Source organism: Oncorhynchus nerka, linkage group LG13 (assembly GCF_034236695.1).
Source record: "Oncorhynchus nerka isolate Pitt River linkage group LG13, Oner_Uvic_2.0, whole genome shotgun sequence".
NCBI lineage: Eukaryota > Metazoa > Chordata > Actinopteri > Salmoniformes > Salmonidae > Oncorhynchus > Oncorhynchus nerka.
Genome location: NC_088408.1, coordinates 80471708 through 80492540, shown reverse-complemented (window position 1 = coordinate 80492540; position 20833 = coordinate 80471708). Strand labels below are relative to the sequence as shown.

At 49.0% G+C, this 20833-nt stretch overlaps 1 protein-coding gene across 1 annotated transcript in view; it reads right to left on the bottom strand.

Moving 5' to 3' along the window:
* Positions 1-20833, bottom strand: part of LOC115140236 (methylcytosine dioxygenase tet3-like) — a 70357-nt gene that overhangs the window by 47703 nt on the left and 1821 nt on the right.

The following is a 20833-nucleotide window of genomic DNA, read 5'->3' as shown; positions in this document are numbered from 1 at the left end:
CATAAACAGGGGAACACACGCAAATGAACATTTAGAGGATTGTTCCTCTATCTGTACACAGAAGAGTGAATACTGCAGAGTACAGGCTGGCTGGCTGGCTTGTGTAACACATTGGATTGTGCTCTCACGCATACATACACAATGACAGAGGGTCAGTGGGTGCATTGGTGAGGATGAATGCTGAGTGGGACTGAAAGTGTAGCATAGAAAACTGGAATAACAAAAATATCTGAGAATCTATCCTCATCCATCTTTCTGCTCACTAATTCTGTTTTTCCCCTACTCTGTGTTGTCCCTGACCTGTGGGCTCCTACTCTGTGTTGTCCCTGACCTGTGGGCTCCTACTCTGTGTTGTCCCTGACCTGTGGGCTCCTACTCTGTGTTGTCCCTGACCTGTGGGCTCCTACTCTGTGTTGTCCCTGACCTGTGGGCTCCTACTCTGTGCTGTCCCTGACCTGTGGGCTCCTACTCTGTGTTGTCCCTGACCTGTGGGCTCCTACTCTGTGTTGTCCCTGACCTGTGGGCTCCTACTCTGTGTTGTCCCTGACCTGTGGGCTCCTACTCTGTGTTGTCCCTGACCTGTGGGCTCCTACTCTGTGTTGTCCCTGACCTGTGGGCTCCTACTCTGCTCTGGGCAGGAACAGAATTGGGCAGAGAGAAACACAGAGGGACAGAGAGAGGGACACAGAGAGGGGGAAACAGAGAGAGGGACACAGAGAGAGGGACACAGAGAGGGGGACACAGAGAGAGGGAAACAGAGAGAGGGACACAGAGAGAGGGACACAGAGAGGGGGAAACAGAGAGAGGGACACAGAGAGGGGGAAACAGAGAGACGTAGGGTGGCGGTGTAGGTTATCCACCTGACTCTGCCCTCCCTGACACGAGGCATGTGCAAGTCAGCACGCGCACACACAGCCCACCTGGAGGTGTGAGGTCTGCCTGCCTGCCCCACTCCACCACTCCTCAGAAAGGGAGAGAGGAGGAGAGGAGGCATGAGGAAGGAGAGGGAGAGGCCAGGGTGGAGTCACCAAAAACACTCCAGCACCAAGAGAGGGGGAGGAAAATGAAGAAGGAATAGTGTTTTTAAAAGAGTGGTCTTTGTGGGAAAGACTTGGGACTGAATGGAAAATAGAGGGAAATATGAGGCAAGGAATGGGTGGAGGGAAGAGGGGAAGAGGGTAGAGAGATGGGGGGAAGAGGGTAGAGAGATGAGGGGAAGAGGGTAGAGAGATGGGGGGGAAGAAAGTGTGAAAGGGTTTAACGTAGTGAACAAGAGGAAGAAATAATACCCTCACAAATGGTTCAAATACTGTATTTGACAAACAGTGGAATGGATAGCAGATGATGTCACTGTAGTTAGATGAAGTCATACGGTTTAAATCCCACAATAGCACCTTCTTTCAGTTGGATTACTTTGGGTAGGAATCTGACCAAGACCCATGCATTAAAAACACACAGACAACAAACAGTAGGCTACAGCAGTACAGTGAAGGAAAATATTAGAAAATAATACAACTATGGTGCAACAACCTAACACCAATGAGAGAGAGAGAGAGAGAGAGAGAGAGAGAGAGATGGGTGAGAGAACTAGAGAGAGAGGTGGGTGAGAGAACTAGAGAGAGAGAGAGGTGGGTGAGAGAACTAGAGAGAGAGAGATGGGTGGGAGAGAGCTAGAGAGAGTGAGCTAGAGCGAGAGAGAGAAGAGAGTGAGCTAGAGCGAGAGAGAGAAGGGAGAGAGCTAGAGCGAGAGAGAGAAGGGAGAGTGAGCTAGAGCGAGAGAGAGAAGGGAGAGTGAGCTAGAGCGAGAGAGGAGTGGGAGAGAGCTAGAGCGAGAGAGAGAAGGGAGAGTGAGCTAGAGCGAGAGAGAGAAGGGAGAGTGAGCTAGAGCGAGAGAGGAGTGGGAGAGAGCTAGAGAGAGAAGGGAGAGTGAGCTAGAGCGAGAGAGAAGGGAGAGTGAGCTAGAGCGAGAGAGAAGGGAGAGTGAGCTAGAGCGAGAGAGGAGTGGGAGAGAGCTAGAGAGAGAGAGAAGGGAGAGTGAGCTAGAGCGAGAGAGGAGTGGGAGAGAGCTAGAGAGAGAGAGAGAAGGGAGAGTGAGCTAGAGAGAGAGAGAAGGGAGAGTGAGCTAGAGCGAGAGAGAGGAGTGGGAGAGAGCTAGAGCGAGAGAGGAGTGAGAGTGAGCTAGAGCGAGAGAGGAGTGGGAGAGAGCTAGAGCGAGAGAGGAGTGGGAGAGAGCTAGAGAGAGAGAGAGAAGGGAGAGTGAGCTAGAGAGAGAGAGAAGGGAGAGTGAGCTAGAGCGAGAGAGATGGGTGGGAGAGAGCTAGAGAGAGAGAGAAGGGAGAGTGAGCTAGAGCGAGAGAGGAGTGGGAGAGCTAGAGAGAGAGAGAGAAGGGAGAGTGAGCTAGAGAGAGAGAGAAGGGAGAGTGAGCTAGAGCGAGAGAGGAGTGGGAGAGAGCTAAAGAGAGAGAGAAGGGAGAGTGAGCTAGAGCGAGAGAGGAGTGGGAGATAGCTAGAGAGAGAAGGGAGAGTGAGCTAGAGAGAGAGAGAGAAGGGAGAGTGAGCTAGAGCGAGAGAGGAGTGGGAGAGAGCTAGAGAGAGAGAGAGAAGGGAGAGTGAGCTAGAGCGAGAGAGGAGTGGGAGTGGGAGAGAGAGAGAGAGAAGGGAGAGTGAGCTAGAGAGAGAGAAGGGAGAGTGAGCTAGAGAGAGAGAGAGAGAAGGGAGAGTGAGCTAGAGAGAGAGAGAGAGAAGGGAGAGTGAGCTAGAGCGAGAGAGGAGTGGGAGAGAGCTAGAGAGAGAGAGAAGGGAGAGTAAGCTAGAGCGAGAGAGGAGTGGGAGAGACCTAGAGAGAGAGAGAAGGGAGAGTGAGCTAGAGCGAGAGAGGAGTGGGAGAGAGCTAGAGAGAGAGAGAGAGAGAAGGGAGAGTGAGCTAGAGAGAGAGAGAGAAGGGAGAGTGAGCTAGAGCGAGAGAGGAGTGAGAGTGAGCTAGAGCGAGAGAGGAGTGGGAGAGAGCTAGAGAGAGAGAGAGAAGGGAGAGTGAGCTAGAGAGAGAGAGAAGGGAGAGTGAGCTAGAGCGAGAGAGATGGGTGGGAGAGAGCTAGAGCGAGAGAGAAGGGAGAGTGAGCTAGAGCGAGAGAGGAGTGGGAGAGCTAGAGAGAGAGAGAGAAGGGAGAGTGAGCTAGAGCGAGAGAGAAGGGAGAGTGAGCTAGAGCGAGAGAGAAGGGAGAGTGAGCTAGAGAGAGAGAGAAGGGAGAGTGAGCTAGAGAGAGAGAGAAGGGAGAGTGAGCTAGAGCGAGAGAGAAGGGAGAGTGAGCTAGAGCGAGAGAGGAGTGGGAGAGAGCTAGAGAGAGAGAGAAGGGAGAGTGAGCTAGAGCGAGAGAGGAGTGGGAGAGAGCTAGAGAGAGAAGGGAGAGTGAGCTAGAGAGAGAGAGAGAAGGGAGAGTGAGCTAGAGCGAGAGAGGAGTGGGAGAGAGCTAGAGAGAGAGAGAAGGGAGAGTGAGCTAGAGCGAGAGAGGCGTGGGAGAGAGCTAGAGAGAGAGAGAGAAGGGAGAGTGAGCTAGAGCGAGAGAGGAGTGGGAGTGGGAGAGAGAGAGAGAGAGAAGGGAGAGTGAGCTAGAGAGAGAGAAGGGAGAGTGAGCTAGAGAGAGAGAGAGAGAAGGGAGAGTGAGCTAGAGCGAGAGAGGAGTGGGAGAGAGCTAGAGAGAGAGAGAAGGGAGAGTGAGCTAGAGCGAGAGAGGAGTGGGAGAGAGCTAGAGAGAGAAGGGAGAGTGAGCTAGAGAGAGAGAGAGAAGGGAGAGTGAGCTAGAGCGAGAGAGGAGTGGGAGAGAGCTAGAGCGAGAGAGAGAAGGGAGAGTGAGCTAGAGCGAGAGAGGAGTGGGAGAGAGCTAGAGAAGGGAGAGTGAGCTAGAGAGAGAGAGAAGGGAGAGTGAGCTAGAGCGAGAGAGGAGTGGGAGAGCTAGAGAGAGAGAGAAGGGAGAGTGAGCTAGAGCGAGAGAGGAGTGAGAGTGAGCTAGAGCGAGAGAGGAGTGGGAGAGAGCTAGAGAGAGAGAGAGAAGGGAGAGTGAGCTAGAGAGAGAGAGAAGGGAGAGTGAGCTAGAGCGAGAGAGATGGGTGGGAGAGAGCTAGAGAGAGAGAGAAGGGAGAGTGAGCTAGAGCGAGAGAGGAGTGGGAGAGCTAGAGAGAGAGAGAAGGGAGAGTGAGCTAGAGCGAGAGAGAAGGGAGAGTGAGCTAGAGAGAGAGAGAAGGGAGAGTGAGCTAGAGAGAGAGAGAAGGGAGAGTGAGCTAGAGCGAGAGAGAAGGGAGAGTGAGCTAGAGCGAGAGAGGAGTGGGAGAGAGCTAGAGAGAGAGAGAAGGGAGAGTGAGCTAGAGCGAGAGAGGAGTGGGAGAGAGCTAGAGAGAGAAGGGAGAGTGAGCTAGAGAGGGAGAGAGAAGGGAGAGTGAGCTAGAGCGAGAGAGGAGTGGGAGAGAGCTAGAGAGAGAGAGAGAAGGGAGAGTGAGCTAGAGCGAGAGAGGAGTGGGAGAGAGCTAGAGAGAGAGAGTGAGCTAGAGCGAGAGAGGAGTGGGAGTGGGAGAGAGAGAGAGAGAGGGAGAGTGAGCTAGAGAGAGAAGGGAGAGTGAGCTAGAGAGAGAGAGAGAGAAGGGAGAGTGAGCTAGAGCGAGAGAGGAGTGGGAGAGAGCTAGAGAGAGAGAGAAGGGAGAGTGAGCTAGAGCGAGAGAGGAGTGGGAGAGAGCTAGAGAGAGAGAGAAGGGAGAGTGAGCTAGAGCGAGAGAGGAGTGGGAGAGAGCTAGAGAGAGAGAGAGAGAGAGAGAAGGGAGAGTGAGCTAGAGAGAGAGAGAGAGAAGGGAGAGTGAGCTAGAGAGAGAGAGAGAAGGGAGAGTGAGCTAGAGCGAGAGAGGAGTGGGAGAGCTAGAGAGAGAGAGAGAAGGGAGAGTGAGCTAGAGAGAGAGAGAGAGAAGGGAGAGTGAGCTAGAGCGAGAGAGGAGTGGGAGAGAGCTAGAGAGAGAGAGAGAAGGGAGAGTGAGCTAGAGCGAGAGAGGAGTGGGAGAGAGCTAGAGAGAGAAGGGAGAGTGAGCTAGAGAGAGAGAGAGAAGGGAGAGTGAGCTAGAGCGAGAGAGGAGTGGGAGAGAGCTAGAGCGAGAGAGAGAAGGGAGAGTGAGCTAGAGCGAGAGAGGAGTGGGAGTGGGAGAGAGCTAGAGAAGGGAGAGTGAGCTAGAGGAGAGAGAAGGGAGAGTGAGCTAGAGCGAGAGAGGAGTGGGAGAGCTAGAGAGAGAGAGAAGGGAGAGTGAGCTAGAGCGAGAGAGGAGTGGGAGAGAGCTAGAGAGAGAGAGAAGGGAGAGTGAGCTAGAGCGAGAGAGGAGTGGGAGAGAGCTAGAGAGAGAGAGAAGGGAGAGTGAGCTAGAGCGAGAGAGAGGAGTGGGAGAGAGCTAGAGAGAGAGAGAAGGGAGAGTGAGCTAGAGCGAGAGAGGAGTGGGAGAGAGCTAGAGAGAGAGAGAGAGAGAGAGAAGGGAGAGTGAGCTAGAGAGAGAGAGAGAGAAGGGAGAGTGAGCTAGAGAGAGAGAGAGAAGGGAGAGTGAGCTAGAGCGAGAGAGAGAGAAGGGAGAGTGAGCTAGAGCGAGAGAGGAGTGGGAGAGAGCTAGAGAGAGAGAGAAGGGAGAGTGAGCTAGAGAGAGAGAGAGAGAAGGGAGAGTGAGCTAGAGCGAGAGAGGAGTGGGAGAGAGCTAGAGAGAGAGAGAAGGGAGAGTGAGCTAGAGCGAGAGAGGAGTGGGAGAGAGCTAGAGAGAGAAGGGAGAGTGAGCTAGAGAGAGAGAGAGAAGGGAGAGTGAGCTAGAGCGAGAGAGGAGTGGGAGAGAGCTAGAGCGAGAGAGAGAAGGGAGAGTGAGCTAGAGCGAGAGAGGAGTGGGAGTGGGAGAGAGCTAGAGAAGGGAGAGTGAGCTAGAGGAGAGAGAAGGGAGAGTGAGCTAGAGCGAGAGAGGAGTGGGAGAGCTAGAGAGAGAGAGAGAAGGGAGAGTGAGCTAGAGAGAGAGAGAGAGAAGGGAGAGTGAGCTAGAGCGAGAGAGGAGTGGGAGAGAGCTAGAGAGAGAGAGAAGGGAGAGTGAGCTAGAGCGAGAGAGGAGTGGGAGAGAGCTAGAGAGAGAAGGGAGAGTGAGCTAGAGAGAGAGAGAGAAGGGAGAGTGAGCTAGAGCGAGAGAGGAGTGGGAGAGAGCTAGAGCGAGAGAGAGAAGGGAGAGTGAGCTAGAGCGAGAGAGGAGTGGGAGTGGAGAGAGCTAGAGAAGGGAGAGTGAGCTAGAGGAGAGAGAAGGGAGAGTGAGCTAGAGCGAGAGAGGAGTGGGAGAGCTAGAGAGAGAGAGAAGGGAGAGTGAGCTAGAGCGAGAGAGGAGTGGGAGAGAGCTAGAGAGAGAGAGAAGGGAGAGTGAGCTAGAGCGAGAGAGGAGTGGGAGAGAGCTAGAGAGAGAGAGAAGGGAGAGTGAGCTAGAGCGAGAGAGGAGTGGGAGAGAGCTAGAGAGAGAGAGAGAGAGAGAAGGGAGAGTGAGCTAGAGAGAGAGAGAGAGAAGGGAGAGTGAGCTAGAGAGAGAGAGAGAAGGGAGAGTGAGCTAGAGCGAGAGAGAGAGAAGGGAGAGTGAGCTAGAGCGAGAGAGGAGTGGGAGAGCTAGAGAGAGAGAGAGAAGGGAGAGTGAGCTAGAGAGAGAGAGAGAGAAGGGAGAGTGAGCTAGAGCGAGAGAGGAGTGGGAGAGAGCTAGAGAGAGAGAGAAGGGAGAGTGAGCTAGAGCGAGAGAGGAGTGGGAGAGAGCTAGAGAGAGAAGGGAGAGTGAGCTAGAGAGAGAGAGAGAAGGGAGAGTGAGCTAGAGCGAGAGAGGAGTGGGAGAGAGCTAGAGCGAGAGAGAGAAGGGAGAGTGAGCTAGAGCGAGAGAGGAGTGGGAGTGGGAGAGAGCTAGAGAAGGGAGAGTGAGCTAGAGGAGAGAGAAGGGAGAGTGAGCTAGAGCGAGAGAGGAGTGGGAGAGAGCTAGAGAGAGAGAGAGAGAAGGGAGAGTGAGCTAGAGAGAGAGAGAGAAGGGAGAGTGAGCTAGAGCGAGAGAGGAGTGGGAGAGCTAGAGAGAGAGAGAAGGGAGAGTGAGCTAGAGCGAGAGAGGAGTGGGAGAGAGCTAGAGAGAGAGAAGGGAGAGTGAGCTAGAGCGAGAGAGAGAGAAGGGAGAGTGCTAGAGAGAGAGGAGATAAATATAAATATATAGAGGGAGTTAAAGTGAAAGAATAGAGAGAACCTTCCCCTGCACAGTGGCATTTTGCCAGCCTTGTCTCTCCCAGGAGTCAGGCTAAGATTAGCTCCCCATATGTTCAAGTCAGGCGTAGCCCGTTTTAAAGGGCCAACGCTCGCCTTGCCTGTAGCACTGCAGAGAACACACCATCAATCCCTGTGCTCTGTCATGCTTTACATCAACCACTACATACCATACATATCCAATAACCATGACGTCTGTTGTAAAATATCTAACGTTTTCAAGCCATATTGTATCGTCTATATACCAAGCTTGTAGCCTAGCAGATTGTATCCATGTGTTTAAATAGTTTCCAGACATCACACCAAGCAACACACCAGACATGGCTCCAAGCAACACACCAGACATGACCCCAAGCAACACACCAAACATGACTCCAAGCAACACACCAGACATGACTCCAAGCAACACACCAGACATGGCCCCAAGCAACACACCAGACATGGCTCCAAGCAACACACCAGACATGACTCCAAGCAACACACCAGACATGACACCAAGCAACACACCTGACATGACTCCAAGCAACACACCAGACATGGCTCCAAGCAACACACCAGACATGACACCAAGCAACACACCTGACATGGCTCCAAGCAACACACCAGACATGGCTCCAAGCAACACACCAGACATGGCTCCAAGCAACACACCAGACATGGCTCCAAGCAACACACCTGACATGACTCCAAGCAACACACCAGACATGGCTCCAAGCAACACACCAGACATGGCTCCAAGCAACACACCAGACATGACACCAAGCAACACACCTGACATGACTCCAAGCAACACACCTGACACGCCTCCAATATCATGAAAACTCAAAACAAAGCTACAGGGATACGTTCTAAATTGTGACATGTGTAATCATGGTTGGGCAGGATTCATGACAGTACTGTACACAAACAGTTCCCAGTCTCAGAGGGAGAGTAGCCAGCAGAGGGGTGCGAGTTAAACACATGCCACTACAGCCTCTTCCTCCTCCCCCATTCATTTTTCGTTAACTGCCTCAGCCATTCTGTACTCCAGGAGAAACTAGACGCCAGCCGGCACGGGCGAGAGCCACAACACTACAACCATGCTACACCATATACAGGGCACCGTAAACTTAGGCCAAGCCATGGGTCCTCAGTCAGCCCCACAGACGGGTTCGATGAGGGGGAAGAGACACCACTTAGGCCAAGCCATGGGTCCTCAGTCAGCCCCACAGACGGGTTCGATGAGGGGGAAGAGACACCACTTAGGCCAAGCCATGGGTCCTCAGTCAGCCCCACAGACGGGTTCGATGAGGGGGAAGAGACACCACTTAGGCCAAGCCATGGGTCCTCAGTCAGCCCCACAGACGGGTTCGATGAGGGGGAAGAGACACCACTTAGGCCAAGCCATGGGTCCTCAGTCAGCCCCACAGACGGGTCCGATGAGGGGGAAGAGACACCACTTAGGCCAAGCCATGGGTCCTCAGTCAGCCCCACAGACGGGTTTGATGAGGGGGAAGAGACACCACTTAGGCCAAGCCATGGGTCCTCAGTCAGCCCCACAGACGGGTTCGATGAGGGGGAAGAGACACCACTTAGGCCAAGCCATGGGTCCTCAGTCAGCCCCACAGACGGGTCCGATGAGGGGGAAGAGACACCACTTGCAGGAGAGTCCATTATAGAGCGTTCATTAGAGCAGAAACATGCAACAGGGATGCTGATGATACTCAACCCCTTCTTGACATTTGAGTGGTCCCTGTAGACTGCATCAGGGGAGGAGAATGAGTTGGTGAATACAGAACATGAATCCAAATGTCATTTAGGTTCCCACTGAGGCTCAATATGTTTCATGCACATCTTGGTTGAGGAGTATTATGGGGTGACAGACACTTGATTTCAAGTGGTATTAAACAGGTTTTATTGATAATTAAAGAATATCTGACCAATGGAAATACAACCAAAAGGAATAATTGTTCTTTGTGCTCTACAGATACGTTCCTAAGAACTTGTGAGCTGTTTTCTACAGAACACAGGTGCATTGTGATTCTTCATTGAAAGCTCTGACATTTGTTCTCTACATGTGGGCAGTCTTTTCAAAACTCCACCTTCTCAATCCAACAAACAGTCCATGGCCTATTGCCAACAAGCTAAATGGAATAACTATCCTGAAACACCAGACACTTCCTGTAAATACTACACACACACACGCAACCCATCTCAACACATGACCATCCTAGAGGGAGGTCATGCCATGATGTCATCTGCCACTCACTGTTGCCACAGAAACCAGGTCACGGCTAACCCTTTCTAAATCAAGGGAGGGGATTCCGCAACATGGCACCATATTCCATTTATAGTGCACTACTTTTGACCATGGCCCATAGGGTGCCATTTGGAACACACCCTGGTTAAACCAAACCTGCTAGCACTGTACTTTCCATCTGTAGTCAGAAACACAATGACTCAGTGTCTTTGTTCCATCCACCTTTCCGGTTTACAGTCTACGTGTATTTGCGCATGGTGCAGGTGCACATTTGATGAATGAAAAGGAAACACTTGATTTGAAGAGAAATCACACCAGCGCAGTCTGTGGTAACTAACATTGCTCTAGCATTTCCTGAAAAGCTACTACAAAGTGTTAGAACCCTACTACAAAGCCCAGTATAACCCTTCTAGAACTGAAAATGTATACATTGAATGTGTATATTTATTTGTATATCGTATGTATATACAATGTAGAATTAAAGAGTGAAAACTAGATTTTTATAGAGTATGCTGAAGTGATTCTTCAACGGAGGGGGGGACGTTTGTATGGATGGGGTGAGCCGGCCTTGACTATTTTCCAGAATTACGTTTTAGCATTTGTGGCAAAAACCCATTCAAGTCATGGGACCGATATTAGTATTTTTCGCGCATCATGTCCAAATCATCCAAAAATTTATTGAGAAGCTCACCAAAGTCACGTGTAGATGATTTGAACATGCGAACAATGCTAATAACGGCCCCATGACTTGAATGGGAATTGTGTCACAAATGCTAAGATGTTAGCATTTGGAAACACTGCCAGACACGGACAAATAAACTAAACCCAAGCATGGATTGCTGTCATACCTTGTACATAGACTGCTTACAGGGTAAGGAAACCAATTGTTCATTTTGTAATTTGGGTGAACTCTCTCTTTAATCATGACAACAGATGGTGGCCAAGAGCCTTAGCTGATAAGAATGTAGCCTATCAGCAAACCTGAGGAAGTTCACTTAGGTCAAAACTAACATGACAACCATTTATCTGACTGTCTGAACATGTCTAACAAACTGTGAAAACAGTCAGTTCAACAAGAAAAGCCTACAACTCAATTCTGCCCAAAATAAAGTGACTATACAGAGTATACAGAGGTACACATGTCAAAACTCAACATTGACAACCAGTCTAACAATGACCGAATGCTCCAAAAACAGACACGGACAGAATATTGGACATTGATCAGCTTTGCCAGTCTCCTGCTATAAACAGACTGCCAGTTCAGCAACAGCACGGACAGAATCTTCTGTCTGAAACCGTAGCAGATTCACTCCGTAAATAAACACACAAGCGTGCCCCGACTTGGTAGACCAGGGAACAACAGCCCGCCAGCTCTTAGAGGCCACGTGCTACAGGTTACCACACACACACATACATGCGCATGTGTGTCTGTGTGACCCACTAACTTTTAGCTCAGCTGACTTCAGAACTCTTGAGAGGAGGGCCTGCCCCCTGTCTCCTGAGCCTGAGTGTACGGTTCCTCCTCCTCCTCCTCCTTCTCTCGCTGGCCGCCTTTCTCAGCACATGCCTGACTCTGCCGCCAATCGCCACCCAGCCCGGGACGCTTTAAAATCCGACCCAGCCTTGCCGCCAGCCACTTAATCACAACAACCTAGTGCACGACGCAGCCGCCAGAAAGCCTGAGCGCTGAACTAGCAGCCATGCAGCGAGCTAGAGGGGGAAGAGAACTAACTACACACTGCACTACAGTATGTGTTGGTTTACACACCTGACATTAAACACCTCTCCTCTATGACACAGAGCTCAGACAACTCTGAACACAAACATGGTCACCGGCGTGAGCGCCAACAGACAGATGCCATGGGCACGATAGTGACGACAGTGGATGTCTATTTACAGTATGTCTGTTTGTAGATCAGGGGCAAGTGTGAAGCTCACTAATATGATGCATAAACATGAACATGTGCTTTCACACAAACACACACACTAAAAAAGCTGCAGCAGTATATAGCCTACCTCCCTTCCCAATGTATGGAAACCTACTACTCTAAACCTACTAAACTCTTCTTTATTTTAAACCAACAACACCAAGACAACAAAACAGACAAGGGACATCACAGACAGATGAGAGACCAGCAGGAACACAAGGACTGAGGCTCTCCAATCACACTAATAACAGAGAAATAGACCAGATATTACAGCCACCAGCTCTGTCTATCTGCCCCAGGTCGAGTCTCTCTTACCTCCGTCCCCAGATTGGCCTTTACAAACCAGGCTTTACTGTTGTCCTCAAAATGTTTCACCTTTCCAGCCATTCAAAACAGGTAGAAGAGAGAGGAGGGAGGGAGGGAGAGAGGGGGAGGGAGGGAGAGAGGGGGGAGAACAACAATCAATAGACTAATACGATGAGCCTTTTTAAAGAGGTGTCACTCCACACATGACTGCCTAAAGAATATTTATATTCATTCATCTTTACCTATATAATCCCATTCTCATATTCTCCCCTCCTGACAGAAAACAACCCGAACACATATCACTTCCATTTGTCTTCAAATGCCAAGCTGGTGCTTCCCCACTGCTATGAGCAAGAGAGTGAGAGAGCAAGGATTCTGTTTTAATGATACAATTATGTAATGCATCATGAAAGAGGATAGCCTCTATTCACGATTGTAGCTACTGTATTTGCCTTTAAATATCACCATGACCTCATATCAACTTAATATTTCAGGTAAATGGTCATGCATTATTACATCTTCATAATTCATATACAGTTTATATTCATGTATAGATTACTGTCAATAAGAGAATAAAAGCAACGTTCAGACACTGCAATGGGGTTGTTACATTTACAGTAACAATAGTAATCATGTAAGTAATGAAACAATAGCAGCAGTTTACATTTTGTCCCCCTAACCCTACCCCCATCTAGCTGTTTAGAGTGCCGGCAGTGTTTTGTCTCCAGCTAACCCTCCTGGTCTCTCCGCCCCCCTCTACTCTATCTCAAATATACCCCCCTCCAGGGCCGGCATTCTGCCTGGTAATGAATATTTACCCAGTGAGCCAATCTGTCTTGGTGTGCTTCTCTCTCTCTCCGTCGGCTGGCCGTATACCCATCAGAAGACTCCAGCTTCCTCTTGTCTAACCCCTACTATCACTCTCTCTCTCGTCTTTGCTCCAATCCATTCAGGAAGCCATCTTGTGTTTTAAATCCTGTTTTACTTCAGCCCAAGTACAAACACACATTCTCTCTGTCCCTCCCTCTCTCTCTCTCGCTTGTTCCCCTACACCAATAGGTCTACCGCGCACACACACGGGAGAGTTTTTTTTTTTAAGCCAGCCTCTGATCGCTTTCACTGCTGCACTACACACTACCTCCCCCCACTCCCTCTTTAATCTTTTAACCCCCCTCCTCCCTCTCGGTCTTTCCAGCGAGTAAAGCTAACTGCATTCGTGTTGTGAAAACTCCCCCCTACCCCTTCAACCATACACTCGCATGAAAACACACACGGCGAGACGTCACGCTACACATAGCACACAAAGAGAGTCATGCAACCAATCAGCAGCCATCCTGAGCTCTGCTGCTAGGGTGAAAGAGAGAGAGAGAGAGAGAGAGAGAGAGACAGAGACAGAGAGAGAAGGTGGACTGGGGGATGGGACCACTCTATGGCTGTCAATTATCTCCTGGAGCTCGGCTTTCCTAAACAATGACTCTGGTATGTGGTATCACTGAGGACCATCTGTGTCAGGGCTGCCTGCAATAACTGGACTGGACTGCACAGTGCAGAGTGCGCATGCACACCCACACACGCTCCCTGTGTAGCAGGGAACAGACACCTACACAGCACCACAGCCATTTAAACATGCTGACTCAACATCCACATACACGGACAGTGTAATGTAGCAAACACTAGTCATTGACAAAAGATGAAATTAAAGAAAACACATTGCCTATTTTGTATCATTCTGGCAAAATAACCCCGAAGGTTATACAATAAAACTGCTCCCCCTTCATTCTGCAGAGGAGTTTTTCTCTTTTAGGAACCTGACCCTGCGAGACTAATACACCGATCATATCTAGGAGGTCTGGGGGGGAAGTGTTTTGCTTATGTCAATTTAAAGGGAGAGAGAGACGTCCTGCTAGTACCATTTCAGACCCAGGTAAAAGGTTCATATGCTCTCTGTTTAGTTTTTACTGACACTAGTAATGGGTCTGTGAATGCCAGTGAACTATTGGCATGAGCAGAGTTGTGTCTAGGGTTTTGCCAGTTTCTTATACTTCCCAATCAGAGTGCCAGACAACAGATATACTGTATATGGGCTTACCTGGATATAGTGTTGCTGAATAGTGGCAACATTTTGTTTTTTACAAGTGACAATTCTTTGTTGAAAAAGCACAAATCACCAAAACAGAATGACGAAAGAGAGAGTAGAAAACGGGGGGGGGGGGGGGGATGGCATAGAGAAAAATGACAGAAAAAGATAGACTTTTACCCTAACGGAGTGAACGAGTTCATGTTGAGGACGGACAGAGAGAATGAGAAAGAGAGAAAGAGCGGGACTGGAGTGGTAGTAAAGCAGTCAGTGAGTAACACAGCGTTTGTAATGTCTGTCTGAGCCACAGCCTCTTATATGGCTGGTGTGTGAAATCCCCTGCTCTGACGTCACTCACTGGAGACGCCCGCTGCCGCATGTGTGAGAGTGTGTGTGTGTGAGAGAGTCTGTGAGTGTGAGTGAGTGTGTGTGTGTGAGAGAGTCTGTGAGTGTGAGTGTGTGTGTGTGAGAGAGAGTCTGTGAGTGTGAGACGTCTGCTCCGCTCCCCCCCGGCGCTTGAGGGCGCCAAGCTGCCCTGCATCACGCACTCCTGCCATCTATTACGCACACCTGCCTACCCTTGTCACACACATCAGCGATATTGGACTCACCTGGACTCATTCATCACCTGTTTATTTCCTCCCCTATATGTGTCAGTCCCCTGCTCTGTTCCCCACTGCTGTATTGATTGTTTTTGTCTTTGTTACCCTTGTGCTGACGCTGTTCCCTTCTGGTTCCATGTCCGTTCCTTATTCAATGTTTGACTCCCCGTACCTGCTTCGTCTCTCCAGCGTCATCCCCATGTGACAGACTGTGTGTGTGGGGGACAGCGGGAGCAGATGCGCAGCATGGCTGTGTTATGGGTGGTGACAGACTGTGTGTGTGGGGGACAGCGAGAGCAGATGCTCAGCGTGGCTGTGTTATGGGTGGTGACAGACTGTGTGTGGGGGACAGCAGGAGCAGATGCACAGCGTGGCTGTGTTATGGGTGGTGACAGACTGTGTGTGGGGGACAGCGGGAGCAGATGCACAGCGTGGCTGTGTTATGGGTGGTGACAGACCAACATCATCATGCATCTGACGGCGTGCCCTTGCTCTGCAGTGCTTACATTAATTGAGTGTTAAAAATATATCTGTAATAAGGTCTATTAGACATGCGACTAACGCATAAGTTTGTGGACTACTCAGTCTCACGTAATGTACCGTATATCTCCAACCCATCTCAATACTCAGTACTGACTGACCTGGTCACACTACACCCGGCAACCCCAGACGGCCCTCACCATGTCTTTACACACACACACACACACACACGTAAAATCCCATCTGCTCAATGACATTACTGTAATCCTGATATAAAAAACAAGCCCCCCCCATAACTAAATCTCAGCGTATTCCCACGTACCCTGTCAGTCAGTCTCCCTCACCCCCACTCACACAAATGACAGTGCCTGGTAACACAGGCCTCACCATCCTCCCCATCAACCCTGCTTATACCAGACTGAACAAATTAAACAAGAATGAGTGGTGTTCAGTCTGGTGTAAACAGGTTACCAACCCCCCAGGACTCTCCTCACTCACCCAGACCTGTGACACCCCACCTCCACTCCCACACCCCTCTAGACTGAGGAACAGAATCAGGGGGAGGGAGACTCATTGCAACCACTTTAATGATGAGTTGTAAAGATCTACAATTCAAAGGAGGGTGGGCCGGCTGTAATTACAACACTATTAACAGTATTATTTTAGGTCTGACTCCATCCAGCCTGTCGTCTCATGTGACCATGCCTCTGGTTTCTAGAGCCTCCGGTTAATCCCTAATAACAACCACTCCCCTCCCTCTTCAACAGCACACACACACCACTGGCTGTCACCCATCACAACATTGAACTAAGAGAAGTGTGATCGCTCCTGTCATATGTAGTCACACTGCTCACAGCTTATTAGGCCTGGTTCACAGTCGGGTATGTGATCAAAACATGCCACATGGTTATTGTAAGAAGATGTCGAAATTACGTACTTAAAAAAATAAACTTGGCTTAATACAGGCTAAATAAAAGAGGCAGTAGACCTATAAAACACCATTTACATCTTTAAATATAGAGTAATGTACAGTTGAAGTCAGAGGTTAACATACACTTAGGTTGGAGCCATTAAAACTCATTCTTCAACCACTGCACAAATTTCTTGTTAACAAACTATAGTTTTGGCAAGTCGGTTAGGACATCTACTTTGTGCATGACACAAGTCATTTTTCCTACAATTGTTTACAGACAGATTATTTCACTGTATCACAATTCCAGTGGGTCAGAAGTTTACATACACTAAGTTGACTGTGCCTTTAAACAGCTGGGAAAATTCCAGAAAATTATGTCATGGCTTTAGAAGCTTCTGATTGGCTAATTGACATAATTTGAGTCAATTGGATGTGTACCTGTGGATGTATTTAAAGGCCTACCTTCAAACTCAGTGCCTCTTTTCTTGACATTATGGGAAAATCAAAAGAAATCAGCCAAGACCTCCACAAGTCTGGTTCATCCTTGGGAGCAATTTCCAAATGCCTGAAGGTACCACGTTCATCTGTACAAACAATAGTACACAAGTATAAACACCATGGGACCACGCAGCCGTCATACCGCTCATAAAGGAGATGCGTTCTGTCTCCTAGAGATGAACGTACTTTGGTACAAAGTACAAATCAATCCCAGAACAACAGCAAATGAACTTGTGAAGATGCTGGAGGAAACAGTTACAAAAGTATCTATATCCACAGTAAAACGAGTCCTATATCGACAACCTGAAAGGACTCTCAGCAAGGAAGAAGCCACTGCTCCAAAACCACCATAAAAAAAGCCAGACTAAGGTTTGTAACTGCAAATGGAGACAAAGATCTTACTTTTTGGAGAAATGTCCTCTGGTCTGATAAAACAAAAAATAGAACTGTTTGGCCATAATGACCATTGTTATGTTTGGAGGAAAATGGGGGAGGTTTGCAAGCCAAAGAACACCATCCCAACCGTGAAGCACGGTGGTGGCAGCATCATGTTTTGGGGGTGCTCTGCTGCAGGAGGGACTGGTGCACTTCTCAAAATAGATGGCTTCATGAGGGAGGAAAATGATGTGAATATATTGAAGCAACATCTCAAGACATCGGTCAGGAAGTTAAAGCTTGGCCGCAAATGGGTCTTCCAAATGGACAATGACCCCAAGCATACTTCCAAAGTTGTGGCAAAATGGCTTAAGGACAACAAAGGTATTGGAGTTGCCATCACAAAGCCCTGACCTCAATCCTATAGAACATATAGAATCCTATAGAATAATTTTTTACTAGGATTAAATGTCAGAAATTGTGAAAAACTGAGTTTAAAATGTTTTTGGCTAAGGTGTATGTAAACTTCCGGCTTCAACTGTATATAGGCTGAAGTAGTCTTGCGTGGACATCCTTCCAAATGATATGCCTGGTCTCCTGAGGCTAAGGCAATAAGGGTGTAAACACCATGACGTGTGGCCAGCTCTCATCTGGAGAGGACAATGATGGATGGAGATAAATAATAATAGATTTATTTTATATTGCTCTTTTCATACAGAATCTCAAAGTCACTTTAAAAATATTAAAATAATTCAGGGAGCTAGTAGTTGATGGGAGAAGGTCTTCCACAGCCAGACCATGATGCAGTTCAGTACAGGAGTAGCATGAGTGGAGGTGTCGCCGATGGTCTAGCCAGGGACGGAGAAACATCAGACAGGCAGGCCCGGAGCTTTTCATCAGACACCTCTGTCTCTGAAGTTCACAGCTAGTACTTATCCTCTGTAGGAAGGCTGGAACATCCACTACCGAAAGTGTAGCACGCACTTGTGATGCTTTGGCAGCTATAAGTGCCTGAGACCACCACACCTCGGCAGTAATCAGTAAGTGTCCTACGAGGCGAGAATCTGTCATCCCCTCATACAGTCCACATCCTTCCAGAAACAGGGGCAGGTGGAATAGAAAGCCACTGCTGTGTTGATCAGGCGTTGATGCATCATTCAAATTAGATTGGTCAGCTAGCTAGCTAGCCAAGCAAACAGACATCCCATCATCAGTCCTGCAACCAGATATTTTAGCTCAACCTTCAACAGGTTTTCACCCCCCACAATTTTTATTTTAAATGCAACAAAAAAAACACTTAACAAAACTATGTACAATATTTACAGAGCTCTCTGCCAAGGCTTCCTCATGGCTCCATGGCAACCACAGATCTCAAATGAGATGATGGGATGTGGTTGCCAAGGCGATGGGGACTCAGAGAAGACAGAGGTGAGGGGGATGGGGGGGAGCTGTTCAACCTCTGTGCTCAATACAGTTCACCTAAAGAGCACAGCTACAGCCTCTTCTCTCTGTCCATCCTACTCATGGCTGGCCATTACAATCTTACACTGTAAATACAGTCCGCGTTATAGCATGGCCCATACAAACACCCACTGCACACACACTCTATCCCTGTGTGTTAGGTGTGTATGAGTGACGGGGGAGGGAATTTTCAGGTTCAGATAGACATTATTAGTCACACATCACCTATAACTATAACACATCACCTATAACTCTGATATCTCTAATCACACTGTTACCAGGGTGCAATGGTTTGTTTCTATGAGAAAATCACCATCAATATACAGGTAACTACCAAAATAAAGGAAATACTCCTGAATTTGTATAAAAATGCCCAATTGGCCAATATTTTGTCTACCATGGCTAGAAGAGATGTCAGTGACTTTGAAAAAGGGGTCTCAAAGGACCATAGGGGGTTTAAAGTGTGTGTGTGTGTGTGTGTGTCAGTCACCAGATCTCAACCCAATTGAACACTTATGGGAGATTCTGGAGCGGTGCCTGAGACAGTCTTCCACCACCACCACCACCACCAAAAAAAAGAAAAAAACATTTATTGTAGAATAATGGCGTCACATTCATCCAATAGAGTTTCAGACACTTGTAGAATCTATGCCAAGATGCATTGAAGCTGTTTTGGTGGCTTGTGGTGGACAAACACCCTATTGAGACACTTTATGTTGGCGTTTCCTTTATTTTGGCAGTTACATGTTCCAACACTGTTAAGTTGTTGGTCTAACTTATAACTAGATCTACGCAGCTAAAAAGACAGATACAGAAACAGACAGATCAGTATTAATGGTTAATAAAAATGATTTAGGGCAGACACTAGTCTGGATCAGACCCTAGCTAGGCCTACTCCAGGTTAAACAGAGGTAGAGTTCTCCTACGAGGTCACTGGTCTAATCTATGGTGGCCATAAACATTCTACTTCTAACAACAATGGCACTGAGTGAAAATCTGTGGCATAGGATCATCTTTCCAGTCCATAAACACTAGCTGGGCTGCTTCTGTATTCCTCTCTGAGACAGATAGAAGAGGTCATGAGTATCATGTTAGATATAGCTGGGTGTTTCTACAATGTTGGTCCCTGAATATACAGTTACTATAAGTCAGGGGTGTCCAACTCATTCCACGGAGGGCCATGTGTCTGCAGGTTTTTGGTTTTTCCTTTCATTTAAAACCTAGACAACCAGGTGAGGGGAGTTCCTTAACAATTTGTGACCTTAATTCATCAATGAAGTACAAGGGTGGAGCAAAAACCTGCAGACACTCGGCCCTCCCTGGAATGACTTTGACAAGTGCTGTAAGTGAATGTAGGATGATAAATTAGGATAAATCCATGAATTGAAGTCATTCCCACTAAAGCAGGACTACTGAAATGTCTGGGTTACAACTTACAACTCCTCTCCATGACCCTCATCTTAAATATGACCACATTTGAGGTCTAGGTAACCAATCAGACTGGGAAAGTGACAGTGTGAAAACAAAGGGGACAGAGTGACAGTGCAGGGGAGGGCAGTCCAGGAGGTAAGCCAATATTTCCTGTGAATGACTGAACCTCTTCCCCCCTGATCAGATCTTATCCTCTGTCCCCAAGGCTATAGGCCACCATGTCCAAAATGTTGTCCATGTCTCTACAGCCCCCCCCTCCCCTTTCTTAAACCCACACAGAAAGGGAAGAAGGGAGGAAAGAGTAGATGAGCAGCAGCCTCTTTCCTGTGGCCTTGCCTAGCCAGTTCAGTTTTTCCTGAGCCCTTCCTCCTCGCTGCTGACTATTTATTTACATTCTTCCTGTCCTCCTGCCTCTTAGCCCCATCCTGTGTACTCACCGCACCCCCCCCCCCCTCCCCTCTTCCCTCCGGGGCCCTGGTCCTAAGGTCAACCCCCACACCCTCCCTCCACCGTTGCACTGACCCTAAGATCAATCCCCACCCTGATCCTACACTTCAACCCCATCCCCCCGTCCTGCGTACGCACCCCCCTGTGACCCTGGTCCTAAGGTCAACCACTACAGCCTCCCTCCTCCTCCCTCCCTGGCCCTAAGGTCAACCCTCACTCTGAGTGGCACTGGCCCTAAAGTCGACCCTCACTCTGAGTGGCACTGGCCCTAAGGTCGACCCTCACTCTGAGTGGCCCTGGCCCTAAGGTCGACCCTCACTCTGAGTGGCCCTGGCCCTAAGGTCGACCCTCACTCTGAGTGGCACTGGCCCTAAGGTTGACCCTCACTCTGAGTGGCCCTGGCCCTAAGGTCGACCCTCACTCTGAGTGGCACTGGCCCTAAGGTCGACCCTCACTCTGAGTGGCCCTGGCCCTAAGGTCGACCCTCACTCTGAGTGGCACTGGCCCTAAGGTTGACCCCCACCCCGAGTGCCAGTGCGGGGCTTCAGGAGTCAGGGGAGAAAACGCAGAGGGAGCTAGAAGGAATTCTACACTGCTGCTGTTTGTTGAATGGAAGGAGGAACCAAACACAACCCTCATCTTCATTATTCCACAAACAGAGCTAATGGAGAACGTTGGGGTGGTTGCTTACATTGGCACAAAACCTCAGTACTTGGCCAAACCAAAATGTAATGTATTAAGCTTTCTGGAAGTCAAAAATCTTCTGCAATACATGTAAATGTAGTTTATCTCTACACACGCACATTGC